General features: G+C 51.5%; 1 pseudogene; it reads left to right on the top strand.

Moving 5' to 3' along the window:
• The first annotated feature begins 450 nt into the window (after positions 1–450).
• LOC118976369 (60S ribosomal protein L30-like) lies at positions 451–816 on the top strand (annotated as a pseudogene).
• Positions 817–6,458: the final 5,642 nt, after the last annotated feature.

The raw sequence follows: 6,458 nt of genomic DNA, 5'->3' as shown, positions 1-6,458 counted from the left end.
TACAGAAGAAATCATTTCAGACACCGATAATAAGCATCGGAACATAAATCAGGGCAATGCAATAGGGAGTGACAGGGCTACTTCAGCTGGACCAGTCAGGAAGGCCTCTGTGAGGAGGTGACAAGCACCCCGACTCTGGGTGATGAGCAGAGAACTGGGGGAGGGTGTGCCAGTGCAAAGGTCCGGGGGTGAGCGCTCAAAGGAGAGGGAGGAAGCCTTGTGTCTGCGGCAGGGAATGAGAGAGTGGGTGGAAGGACGAGGCTGGTGGCTGCTGGGCCACCTCCGAAGGGCACTGTAAATGATGGAGAGCAAAGCTGTTGGAGCTCTTGAAGCAGGGGATGACATTATCTGATTTACATTTTCGAAAGTTCAATTTGGTTTTTTTCTTGCTCCCCGGCCGTGTTGGTGGCTGCTCTTGTTTGGGGGCCACCCCACACCTATGGTGGGAAGATGGTGGCCGTAGAGACGATGAAGAAGTCGCTGGAGCTGATCAACTCCAGGTTCCAACTCATTGTGAAAAGTGGAAAGTACATGCTGGGGTACAAGCAGACTCTGCAGATGATCAGACAAGGCTGGGTGAAGCTGGTCATGCTCACCAGCCATGCCCAGCCCTGAGGAAATCCCAAGTAGAGTGCCTGAGCCGTGTTGGCCAAGACTGGTGCCCATCACTGCAGGGACAGTGGCACTAACGGGGGGGCAGCCTGTGCAAAATACTGAGTGTGCACACTGCCTGTCACTGATCCAGGAGATTCTGATGTCGTTAGAAGCATGACAGAACAGGCTGCTGAAGAGAAAATCGTGACAATTTTTCTTTAATAAAACTGGCCACTTGGGGAGGGGATAACTGGGGGGAAGGGAGGAAGGGTTTTCAGGAACGATTATAAAGGACACACGGACAAAACCAAGGTGGGGTGGGATCAGGGGAGGGAGGCGGGGGTGGCTGGGGTGGGGGGAGTGGTGCAGGGGAAATGCAGACAACTGTACTTGAACAACAATACAGTAAATAAGTAAATACATGATTGAGTTTTAAAAAACTAGCCAGAACTTGTTTTTAGGAAAAGCAAAAACGACAACAGCGAAAGCAGTTGTCACGGTGGCTTTCTTGGGTCAGTGGATGTGAACAAGTCCAGAGCGAAAGCAGAGGCCAGTGAGGCGGCCCTGTGGTCATCCGGGCTGGGCGGGGGGCAGATTTGCACAAGGCCAGGTACCGCAGAGGCAGGACTGTCTGGGTTTCCTGTTGTAGTCACATTAAAATGAAACCCAGAAGGACAAAAGTACCACTTCAAAGGTTATTGTGCCACACTAGTGATGCAATGTGGCATACTGAACGACGTAGAAACCTGGTCATTACCTAGCATCAGTTCACAGGTGACGAATTCTATCAGGTGTGTGTTGTTAACAGGAACTCCACGTGATGAGGAGGCCTCCATCCACTGATGAGCTGCTGCGACTGGGTGGTGGAAAATGCACCTTTAACGGAGGCAGGCTTTTCACAAATCCACCTGTGGCAGCAATGAAGCTTTCGAGTCGGGAGAAGACCTGCTCCTGGGATCTTTTAGTCCCGCTGCTCTGATCTCACCCAGTCCCTCCAGAGACTGATTTGAAGGGACAGGGTAAGGTGGCTGCCCTGGGCTACACCGAGGCTGTCAACCTCTGGGTGCTGCAGGGAGAAGGTGGAATGGGGAGCAGGCAAGGGGCCGATGGGTGGGTAAGGGAGCCTGCTCACCTTAATGCCCATGGGTGGGAGGAGGGCTGGAGGGCCAGGGGGCCAGAACAGACCTTTGGGAAGCGGCAGGCAGTGGCCAGCTGCCCAGAAGGGTGGGAGTTTTGTGCAAGACAGCAATGTTGGGAAAGCTTTTGGGGGGAATGCACCATTTATTCTCTGGATTTGGGGGTGGGGGTGCCTGCATAGGTGTGAGGAGGCCAGACCACGGCTCCACACCTCATTCTGGACCACTTTCATGAGGTCTAGTGCTGCCTGCAGCGGGTGATGGACTCAGAGTCAACCCCAGGGAAAGTCCCCATCCCGCCTCCTGGCCCTGTGTCTTCCACTGTCGCATAGGAACAACCCCGCCCATCCTGAGTTCAACGGAGGCCCCCAAAACGGTGAGGCCCGGGTGGCTTTGCCAACTTGGAGGAACCTTGAAGACATCATAGTAAGAGAAATAAACCAGACACAAAGGGACAGATATTGTATGATTCCACTTCTGTGAGGTTCCTAGAATAGGCAAACCCACAGAGACAGAAAGTAGAGTATTACCGGGGGCTGGGGCGCTGGGGGACTGGAGGAGGGAGAAATGGGGAATTATTGTTTAATGTGTACAGAGTGTCTGGTTGGGGGATGATGAAAGTTCTGTAAATGGATAGGTAGCAATGTTTGCACAATAAGGTGAATGTGTTGAGGGCCACTCACCTGTGCACTTAAAACGGTTAAAATGGTTCACGTTATGCATAGTTTACCACAATAAAAATAAAGAGAATAGCACCTTCTGACGCACTGGGTTTCCCAAGCCTGCTGGGGGCACAGCCGCCCCTGCTCAGGCCTGGTCCCATCGCCGCCCCAAGGTCACGGGAGGCCAGAGGGGGGATGACAACTAACTGCAGACACATTTGCAAAGAGCTAAGGTCCCTGAAAGCTGAACCACATCACCTGGGATCCTCAAAGTAATTCACGAATCTTTTCTTTCTAAGGTTTATATGATTTCATACCTTAGTTTTTGTTGTGGTGGTTTCTTAGATTTTTTTTCGTAGACATTTCTGTATCACTAGGAACTCTATGTAAAACACTGTAATGGCATTAATATTCTAACCAGTGCCATGGTGGACCAGTCCCAAGGGTTGCATGTTTAAGTTTTCACAATTTTCACGTTATCAACAGCACTAGTGTGCATCGGCTGCTGTCTACACCCTGACTGCTTCCCTGGGACAGATTTCTAGAAGTATCAGTCTGCCGCCTGACACTGAGCCCTTTGAGAGAGTCCCCATGGCCGCACCCTTGTCTGGTGGCGTCTGTGCCCTGCCCTCAGCGCCCAGCAGAGCCAATTCCACACAGAGAAAAGGTGTCTTCACTCTTTTTTTCCTGTTGATTCTATTAGGTTGTCCCAATGTTTTTACCTTTTGCCCGCCTCCACCCAACCCACCCCTCTCATGCACAGTCAATCCCCTCTGTTGTCCATGTCCATGGGTCACTCCTACACCTTCCCTGGCTAGTCCCTTCCCCTTCCTCCTGCCATTTCCCCTCCCTTCTCCCCCCCCTGCAGCTGTCAGTCTGTTCCAGGTTTCCATGTCCCTGGTTCTACTTTTCTTGTCAGTTTATTTTGTTCGTTACATACCAGTTATACGTGAGGTCATAGGGAGTTTGTCTTTCGCCACCTGGCTTATTCCACTCAGCGTAATAGTCTCCAGTTCCGTCCATGCTGTTGCAAGAGGCAGGACTTCTTTCTTTCTCCTGCACAGTATTCCATCCTGTAAATGTACCACAGTTTGGGGATCCACGCGTCTCCTGATGAGCCCTTGAGTGGTTTCCAGCCCTTGGCTATTGTAAATAGCACTGCTAAGCCCATTGGGGTGCAGAAGTTCTCTTGAATTGGTGTTGCAGAGTTGTTAGGGTATATTCCCAGAAGTGAAATCACTGGGTCATAAAGGCAGTTCCATTTTTAATTTTTTGAGGAAATGCCCGACTGCTTTCTGCAGTGGCTATACCTGTCTGCATTCCTACCAACAGTACGCTACAGTTCCCCTTTCTCCTCATCATCACCAGCACTGTTTGTTGATTTATTAATGATGGCCATTCTGACAGGGCATGAAGTGATATCCCCTTGTGGTTTTCATTTGCATCTCTCTGAGTTGGGGGATGCATCAGTTCTCTGATGGCTAGGGCTGCTGAGCATTCTTTCATGTGTCTATGGGCCATCTGCATGTCCTCCTTGGAGATGTGTCTGTTCTGGTCCTTTGTTCATAAAAGGGTATCTTGATTTAATGCACATCATTCTTTAAATAAACACATTTATTTGTTTGTTTTGTTTATTTATTTATTTATATAGAGAGGGTAAGGGAGGAAGAAAGAGAGGGAGAGAAACACCAATTGGTTGCCTCTTGTTCATGCCCTAACCAGGGACCAAACCTGCAACCCAGGCATGTGCACTGACCAGGAATTGAACCTTCGACCTTTTGCTTTGTGGGATGATACCCAACCAGCTGAGCCACACCAGTCAAGGCTAATGTGCGTCACTCTTGAAAGAGGTACTGCCAGCTCTACTGGTGGTTGTCACGGAGCTCCTGGGATGCTGAGTCACTGCACATACCTGCCTGAGAAGCCGGGACTGACGATGAGATGGAGCAGATGTTGGAGACCACCCCAAGCGGGGATGCGCCCAGCTCTCCAGCCTGCTGCAGCCTTACCTCTCATCAGATAACCTCAGCCCAGAAGAAGGCAGAGGCCCTCCAGCCCTGGTGGAGAATGTCTGCCATCCAGCAAGTCTCAATTTTGCCTAGAGCCTTGTAGGCTCCTAAGAAAGCAAAGGGAGAGAGAGTTTCCTCAGGGTGTGGAAGAGAGTGAGATGAGGCAGAGCTGGAGAGCGGCAGGGCCAGCCCTCGGTGCAGGACGTGGCGACACCTGCAACTCTCCCCACGTCTCCACCTCCAGCCAGCTCCGGGCCTGTCCTGCCACTTACCTCTGTGTGAGCTCACTGTGTCTCCATTTCTCCATTGGTACTGGGAGGGGCTGACAGTACTTATTTCCGGCGATTGTGGTGAGGGTTAAGTTTATAGATGTCAAAGTGCCAGGCCCAGCCCTGTGTGGCGGAAGCAGACAGCCTTCCTCCCAGAGCGCTTCACCCAGACACCAGCAGGGTGGGCCTCGAGGTGGTGTTGGCAGTGTCCATGGAAGGCATCTCGGCCACAAGGGCCTATGCCATTGGTGGCTCTGCCCCCTCACTTCCCTGTCCCTCAGCAAGAAGCTCTTCCTTTGTGTGCCCTGGGACCCACCCACCTCCAAAATATCATCTCCCCAGAGTCCCCACTGCACGTGAGGCCTTTTGCTTTCTTGGTGATCATTTTTAGCAGGTAGACCCCCTCTTAATATATTCAGCAGACATCTGATAATTGTGATAACCCTGATGGGCGGTGAGCAGGGCAAATTAGCTAAAAGATGATTGATTTTTTTTATGTGCAATTTTATCTTCAACCTTTCCTAGCAACGTGCCGTACCAGAGTAATAACTTCTCCTCCCAGGTATTTGCCAGTATTGGGACTGCACATCTATTTACGGTTGCCCGGGAGCCTCATAATTACAATACAGTCCAAGTGCCCATTTTCTTTCCCTGACTACAAATAGGGATCAATAGAATTTTAAATGACCGCTCCGGGGCTCACTCCTGATCGTGACCTTTGTAAATGATTAGAGCTCACCACCATTGCTGTCTGCCCAGAAAGAGCGAGTGGGTAGCGCTTTCTAACTGGCATTTAATCTGGACATCAGCCAAAGATATTCCAGGTGGCAACTGGCCATGATCTGCCTGTAGAGAAGGAGCGTGTAGAGTTTCTCTCCACCCCTGGACACTCCCTCTACGCCCCCGATGCCCCCTTTCCTTTGTCTAAGTAAGTTGTGGCTTCTACGGATGTTGCTTTGCTCCTGGGTCTGTCGACAGAGCTGCCCTCAGCACCCTTCTGGGCTGAATTCAGAACATCTCTGGAAGTTTTAAACCTGAAGATAAAAAAAAAATATTTTTGCTAAACGTATGTTTTTTCCTTTTTCTTTTTTTTTAATTACTGAATTGGATCTGACATGCCAAGCTTTAGATTGTGAAGCCTGGGAAAGCTGCTACGTGAAGAGTTCTGCGTGGGGAAGCTGGGCCAGGTCCTGCCTCGAGCTCCCACTGAATGGCTCACCTGGTCCTCAGAGCTGGCTTCTGGCTGAGCCGGAGCGCGCGGCCGTGTGCTCAGCACCCCGAGGGCCTTGGTGCTACTGGAAGGCAGACCGCTGAGGCCTGGCTGCAACACTCCCTGGAACGTGGCCTCCAGCGTTTCAGGGGTGAGGTGTGGGCCAGGCTGTTTCCCCCCCACCTCCCTCGATGGTGGCGAAGGGTCACAGGAGGTGAGAGAACATCCTGTGTCTGGCTGCGGTCACATCTCACTGTCTTCAACCACTGCCCTTAGAAATTACTTTGCTGCCTTTGTCTGTGGTTAGGGTGTTGATTGGGTCACTGAAATACACTTTGTTGGCTTTGCCTTTCCAGAGTCGTCTATGCAATAGCAACGTGCTTCCTTCTGGGCCATGGTCTTTGGGCTGTCTGCTACTGACCCTGTCTGGGGTTTCTCTGAGAATCCCTGAGGCCAGCAAGCTTGGTGCCCACGGGTTCTCTCTATCTTCTCCCTCCCCGTCTCCGGCCAGGCCCATCTCACTGGGACTAACCCTCCTCCGCTACGCCCAGCGTGCCCCAGAGCACCCCAGAGCACCC

The sequence above is a fragment of the Sturnira hondurensis genome, unplaced genomic scaffold (genome assembly GCF_014824575.4).
Source record: "Sturnira hondurensis isolate 20B ecotype Veracruz unplaced genomic scaffold, ASM1482457v3 Scaffold0020884, whole genome shotgun sequence".
Taxonomy (NCBI): Eukaryota; Metazoa; Chordata; class Mammalia; order Chiroptera; family Phyllostomidae; genus Sturnira; species Sturnira hondurensis.
This window is presented reverse-complemented; position numbering and strand designations above follow the sequence as displayed.